At 42.8% G+C, this 7,484-nt stretch overlaps 1 long non-coding RNA gene across 1 annotated transcript in view; it reads left to right on the top strand.

The window, feature by feature from the left end:
- The window catches only part of LOC111812228, a 12,314-nt gene extending 11,216 nt beyond the window's left edge, over nucleotides 1-1,098 (top strand). Inside the window, exon 4 of the long non-coding RNA XR_002817789.1 lies at nucleotides 1,000-1,098. This is a non-coding gene — a long non-coding RNA (uncharacterized LOC111812228). The remainder of the gene's footprint in view (nucleotides 1-999) is intronic.
- The last annotated feature ends 6,386 nt before the right edge of the window (nucleotides 1,099-7,484 follow it).

The following is a 7,484-nucleotide window of genomic DNA, read 5'->3' as shown; positions in this document are numbered from 1 at the left end:
GGAGAGTTGTGAGGTTCGAACTCCAGCAACCTGAGGCTGACAGCTTTGTGGAAGCAGCCACTTAAAGGACTGAGCTAGGGCCAGGCCCCCATTAACAGCATTTTAAAGAAAAATTCGGGGCCCAGGGAGATGGCTCAGTGGAATAAGCGCTTCCCTGGCAAGCGCAAGGGCCTGAGTTCAATCTTCGGTTCCACCAAAAGAAAAAAAAATTCTGTGTGGGTCAGGAGATTGAAGCCAGAGCCTTGTGCGTGTTAAGCAAGTATTCTGCCTATGAGTTATACTTCCAGCCAGTTATGTGTTTTATACCATAAAGTTTGTCAAGTTCCTAGTTCAGTGGCTTTTGCTTTTTATTTTTGCAGTGCTAGAAGTCAACCTAAGGCCTCATTCATGCAGGCAAGGGTCTTCTACTGAGTTACAGGGTATCAGTGGCTTTTGGCATAATAACAGACTTTTGCAGCTATTACCATAATCTAATTTTAGAACATTTTCACTATCTTTGAAAGAAACTTTACGTTCATTAATAGCTCCCTATTGTATCTAGTCCCTTGACCCCAGCTCACAGCAATCACAAATCATTTTTCTCTCTGTATGCAAGCTCTGGATACTTTTGTTCCAAGGTACTTACAGGCATAGTCATGCTTAAATAAGAGTAATTGCCTTGGCATTTAAACAACAGAAAGGCTTCTCTAGGAATTTCGAAGTAATGATATAAAAAGCTAGAAACTGGATCAATGGCAGGACATGTCCTTAGCACAGATGAGTTCCTGAGTTCAATTCCCAGCATCAAACAACCAACCTAGAGTTTATGTGCTTGTGATTCTTGAATCCTTTCAAATGTTAAATTTTACTACTAAAAGGAATATTGAAGATTCTTGAATATGTCTTCATTTTTCAGTTGGTACAAATGAGACCTATAGAATTAGTTTGAATGGCCCAAATGTTGTCATCTAGTTAGTGGCTGTGAGGTACATTTTATTAAATATCATGCTTAATTGATAGATATGTGTACTGTGAAGAAGAATCCTTGATTGGAAGGATCAGATATCCTGGACAGGGTTTTATGTACCAGCCCAAAGGAGTGGACCTGAAATTCAACTTTCAAGAAATAGGAAATCAGGTAAGTGGGATAGAATTGTGCAATAATTCGTTTACTAAATATTAAGAATCTGTCAATTTTAGGTCTATTAGGTATATATATATAAGGGTATCTTTCAGTACCTGAAACCCTCAATGCACAAGAAATCGCCCCCGTGCTATACTTTTGTGAAAGACACAAAGGTCAACAAATAAGCTGACCTTGATTATTTTCTTTTTTTCAACACTGAAGATTGAACCCAGAGCCTTCACATTAAGTTAAATCCACAGCTCTTTATTTTGAGACAGGGTCTAAGTTACTAAATTGCTCAGACTGAGCTTGAATTTAAGATCTTCCTACCCCAGCCTCCCATATTGCTGCAATTACAAGCTTGCACGACCACCCTGATTACTTGCTCTCTAAAATGAATTTCAAGGTGAATATGATTGTAGCCGAAGCTGCTATACATTTGTATATGCAGGTGCCTTCACGCTCAATTCTCAGCTGTCAAGGAGACATATTTATCAGATTAGCATACTTTCTTCCCTCAGTACCTAATGTATTTTTAAGGATTTTTACAGTAGGGCAAAAGTTTCCTGCCAATCGTCGAGTAGTGACAGGTTGAATTAGTCAGTGCATACTGTTCCATCTATGCTCTGATTAATTGTGCTGTGCATAAAAGTATAAAACCCACAAGTGAAAAATAGGCAATCTGTACTAATAAATGCAGACAAACTATGCCCCAAAGTCTGTATTTAGGTTTGGGGGAGGTATTGAGAAGGATATATCTGAAAGCTGGGAGAAGAAACCCAGGCTCAACTGGAAGTTAAATTCCGTCTGTCTTTGGAGTATGCTAGTCAGTAGTAGCAATTGGAAGTCGCCTGGCCCCAGGGTTGTCTTCAGGTGGCGGATCATCAGACCTCTGGGGATTGTTCAGGCATTTGCTCTCTGCTGCATGGAAATAAGACTGATGCGCATTCCGCTGTGGAACCTTACCTGCAGACTCTTAGGGTCATAGAATGTGTTCTTCCCTGCATTAAAGGGTTTTCCTAGTATTGAGGATTGAACCTAGGGGAGCCCTGAGCTATATCCTTTACCTTTTTATTACATTTTGAGACAGGATCTTACTACTTTGCTCAAGGTGGCCTTAAACTTGTGAACCCCCTACCTCTAATCCTGAGTAGCTGGGATTATAGGCATGAACCTCAGTGTCCAGCTCATTAAAAGCCCCTGATTCTGCCATGCAGCCTGTAAGAATTAAGAGGCGGCCTCAGTGGTACCCAGCTCAGGCATGCTTGTTCTTTTAGGGTCACAGAAAAATACTCTGCAGGTTCTGAGAAAGTTTTATGAGTGTTTTGTAAGGTTGATAACTTCCCAGAATAATGTTTTTATCTCCTTTCCAGACTAAGATTTCACTCAATGACAGATTCTCTAAACTGGCACTTATGAAGAAACAAGGAATTTTCATTAACAACTGAAAGCCAGAATGTTCTTTCCTAGTGAATTCTATTCAAGAGCATGTGCATATTCACACATTTACTACTACTTGTGTATTTTTTTCTATGTAAGATTTCATGTAATCTGCTAAAATTTAGTAATTAAGTGAAAGAAGTGTTTAGATTGCTTTTCATAAAATAACAGGAAGGAAGGCAAAAAGGGAGGTGATTTCAAGTGAGAGATTTTAGGAAAATAGCTGCTTCAGCCCTGAATATCTTTGCAACATTGGAGAATTTGTTTGATTTTATTCCCCTAAAACCTGCTTGACTCCTAAGACACCTCCATTTTATCAGTGTAAAAAAGTATGTTTTATGACCAGATGCTCTTATTGCATAAGACAATAATTATTAAAATCTTATGTTTGTATGCCAGCTTTTACATTTTTATAGAAACTTTGTTTTACTTTGGAGACTTTTATAAGAACTTAAAACTCCTATGTCATTTTATTTTGTGAGCATATGAAACAAATAAAGCTTAAATATAAATGTGACTCTTTTCTGGTCCTTGGGTATTTGGGGCTCAAAGTGACAGAGATCCTGTTACAGACAAATGATCGAAGTAATTTGGAGCTCAGTTCCTGTGTTCAGCTAAGCCTGTTTAGCGTACACTGAAAATGGTGAATTTGTAATTATCTGGTATTTACATGTAAGACTGGTACTGTTAAACCTAAATTTAATAAATTCTGTGCTCATTTAATAGTTACTTGTACAAGGGGAAAGGAGAAGGAGAATGGGAGAGTAGAGGGAAGAAAAAAAACATGCACATCTCCATATTTTTGTCACTAAACAGCAATACCCTTCACAGTACCATTTCTCATTGCTGGACAGTTAAGGCTGTTACAGCTTGAGTTTTTGTAAGTTATATTTATAATGAGGTTCCATGTACTGTACTTATGTCTTCATAGTACATGTATAATTTATTCTATATGCTAATTTTCTAGAAGTAAACTGCTAAATATATATTTAGAATGTTACACATGTTGATAATTGCTGGGCAGAAAGGTGTTACCATATGACATCCTCACTACCAGGAGAAGCTTGTTTTCTCCTGTCCTCACTGACAGTATAGTATAGCAATTGTTTCAGGGTCTTACTGATGTGTCGTAACTGATAGAAAGAGACGGCATGCGGTCATGAACTAAATAATACATTCTAAGCTGTGAATGTTCTCTCTGTGTTAGCAGCCTTAGAACTCAACTTGCTTCTCTACCCTGAAAGCATCGGAGGTGCAGGAACGCAAGCCATCAATTTGGACAAGGCCAAGAGTTAAGCAGTCTACCTTTGAAACATTTATTTATTGTGTGTGTGTGTGTGTGTGTGTGTGTATGTGTGTGTGTGGCCAGCTCAGCCCACCAGGGGGCGAGGCTGGCTGGCATGTGGTGCTGGGGGATCGAACTGTGGTCCCTGTGCTTTGCCAAGCTTGTTCCAAGTAGGTGCTTTAGACCACTGAGCCATCTCGCCAGCCCAGCAGTCTACCTTTGGCAGCTAGTGAATTAATGAGTCAGGCCATTTTTGCCTCATTTGACATCAGTCCTAGTGTATATTTTTCAGGTGTGGCCTTAGACCTGAACATTCTTGGGCCTCACTTCAGACCTCTTGAATCAGAAGTTCTGGTCCCTGGCAGTCTGTTTTTGTTTTTTTTTTTTTTCCTCTAGTCAAGAGAGGGAAACTTTATTCAGGCCCCAAGGCTGCAGGCGTTGGGCAGGTGGTGCCCTTCTGGACGAGGGGCTGGCTGAGCTTTATTTGACCTTGGGGCGCAGGTTGTTGGTGTGGCCACACTTCTTGCGGCAGTTGACAGCACGGGGGTGCAGGCGGGCATAACACTTGCGGCAGATCATCTTGTCACAGTTGTACTTCTGGGCAAGCTGGCGCAGGGATGGCTCGATGATCCCACCTCGCAGGTGAAGCACCAGGTGCAGGGTGGACTCTTTTTTGGATGTTGTCTCTTTTTTGGAGGATTGAACTTGCTACTCCTTGCATCCCTGAGCTATTCCCCTAGCTTTTCGTGACTGCCTTTAAAGGTTTCTCTCAGGTGTTTGTGCCCTCTGCTAACTGAATCCTTACCATCCATCAAGCTGTAGCTATGTTACCCTGAACCATTCAAATAGGTGGACAGGAGCCGGGGAGATGGCGCAGTAAAGTGTTTGCTTGGCAAGTGCAAGGGCCTTGAGTTCAATCCCCGGTTCTGCAAAAAACAACTAGGTGGAGAGGACTGGCCCCTTTGTGATTTGATCCCTCTGTATTCCCGCTCCATCCCCAGCCCTTTGCTGTTTCCTCCCAAGTGCCTATCAAACTGCCTGGTCTTGGGGCCAGGGAGATGGCTTAGTAGGACAAGCGCTTGACGGGCAAACACCAGGATCTGAGTTCAATCCTCGGTTCCGCAAAAAAAAAAAAAAAAAAAAAAGCATGGTCTATAGAAGGTTCTCAGTATTTAGTTTTTTGAGGGAAACTCAGTGACTTAAAGAAGCATTGCAACAAGTTGGCTTGCGGCTCAGTGATAAGTGCTTGCCCACCATGCAGGAGGCCCTGAATTCCATCCCAGCAACACACACACACACCCTAAAGACTGGGGAGGGCTGGTGAGATGCCTCAGTGGTCTAAAGCACCTACTTGGAACAAGTTAAGCAAAGCACAGGGACCGCGGTTCGATCCCCCAGCACCACATGCCAGCCAGCCCGCCCCCTGGTGGGCTGAGCTGGCCACACACACACAAAATAAATAAATAAATATTAAAAAAAAAAAAATAAAGACTGGGGAGATGCAGTAACGTGCTAGACTTACAGAGCTGGAGGAGACTTCTCATATTCACTTTACCATTCTTACAAAAAAAAATTTTTTTTTAATGTACTTGGTTGTTGCAGGGTCTCTCTACACACCTCGGACTTGTGACCCTCCTGCTTTCAGCCTCCCCAGCGCTGGGATTACAGGCATGCGCTGCTACTACTACTATCAGACTCTGGCGGGTTCAGCCTGCCCTTGGGGCAGGGCTCTCGCAGCATGTAGTGCCCAGGATCGAACCATGGTCCCTGCGCTTGGCTGAGTTGGCCTAGGCAGGCGCTTTAGTCCGCTGAGCTCTCATTAACCCACTTACAAAAATTCGAGATAATCCTATTTCACTGCTATGAAAAAAAATTGTGAAAATAACAGCACATAAACGTAATTACTTGTTTGGTTTATACATCTAATGCCTTAGATTGTATGAGCTCTTCGCCTGCATTCTGGCAGTGTCGCGCTCCAGCTGAGTTGCGCACGAGCCAGCAGATGGCAGCATTCAACTTTCAGAAATCGCATGTAGTGCATTAGAAGAAAGAAAAAGAGGAAAGGAAAAACAAAACAACACCGTATACTTAAACAAGTCGTAGGGTGTTTGAATACTCCGGAAAACGGACATTTATTTGAAGCTGGAAAGCATTTTGCCTTGCAGCAGGTTCCCAGTTTATTTTGGACAGATGTTCTTCAAGCTCTGCTGGAAAAGCCAGCACAGGTAGGTGTCGCATGAGCTCCCTGTATCCTGTCGCGTGGTGCTCTACACTGCCCCAGGACTGCCAGCAAGAAGCTCACCCCCACGAGTGGCCTCTTAACCTAGAACTACAATCAAAGTCAACCTCTATAACTTATCAAGTCTGAGATTGGGTTAATTAGCAACAAAAAACAAACTTAACACCAGAACAACTGGCTTGTGGTAATAATTGTTAAGCTGAGTAACAAGTATATGGAAGTTCATTATACTATTACAGATATTTGAAATATCTAGCAAAAATGTTTGAAAGAAAGTGTATAGCTGGGCATAGTGGCCTATGCCTATAATCTCAACACCGGGAGGCTGAGGCAAAAGAATCAATTCATGCTCAGCCTTGGTGAAGTTCTGTTTCAAAACAAAAAATGGCCGGGGATATAGTTCAGTACAAATGTCGTAGGTTAAACCCCCAGTATAGAAATAAAAGGGGCTGGGGAGATAGCTCAGAGGTCTAAGTGCATGCCTGGCAAGGGCAGAGATCCAGGTTTGCAGGTTCTGCATGCTGTGCAGACCTCGGAACCTGAGACACACTACACCTGCCACCCAAACCAGGCATGGTGGCACACCCCTGTAATCCCAGCGCTAGGGAGGCTGAGACAGGAGGATCACTACCAGTCTAAACTGCGGAGGATCACTACGAGTCTGAGCTGCGGAGAGACCCTGTACCAAATAAAAGATTATTTATTTATTTTTGTATTTTAGGGAAAGGTCTACAGGGTGTTCAGGGTCTCACTACTAGATCGGACTTGTAGTGATCCGCCTGTTTACAGTCTCCCAAGTGCTGGGATTACAGGCGCACGTCACCATGCCCAGTCTGAATTGCAATCTGAGTGCACCCCGGGGGCAGGGCCAGAACGGCAGGCCCAGGGATTGAACCTCCGGCCCCTGCGCCTGCTTGCAGGCGCTTTAATCTGCTGAGCTATTTAGCTGGCCCCAAATAAAAGATTTTAAAAAAAAAAAAAAATATATATATATATATATATATATTAACTGTGAATGGAAATAGTCAATAAACAGCAGCATTACTGTGAATAGAATGAAGGTCAGATAGGGTAGACAATAACAAGACTTCCTGCTAATCTGACTCCTTTTTCAAGCTTATCCCTTGCCAATTCACATTCATTTCACTTTCTCCCCACCCCCAAAGAGGGACTGAACTCAGGCCCTTGCACTTGCCAGGGAAGCGCTTATTCTACTGAGCCATCTCCCCGGCCCCTCATTTCACTCTTACATGCTCCAGAAACCACCAGAATACTACAATTCCTAGAATATGGTGTGCTACTTTGTGTCCCCATGCTACTGTCTGCTTAGTTGTTCCTCTGGGCCGTATTGACCCATCCTATTCTCAAAATCTTCCAAGACGGTGATTCCGGAAGAAGTGGACCGCGGCGTGGAC

The sequence above is a fragment of the Octodon degus genome, unplaced genomic scaffold (assembly GCF_000260255.1).
Source record: "Octodon degus isolate 3935 unplaced genomic scaffold, OctDeg1.0 scaffold00117, whole genome shotgun sequence".
NCBI classification, from domain to species: domain Eukaryota; kingdom Metazoa; phylum Chordata; class Mammalia; order Rodentia; family Octodontidae; genus Octodon; species Octodon degus.
This window is presented reverse-complemented; position numbering and strand designations above follow the sequence as displayed.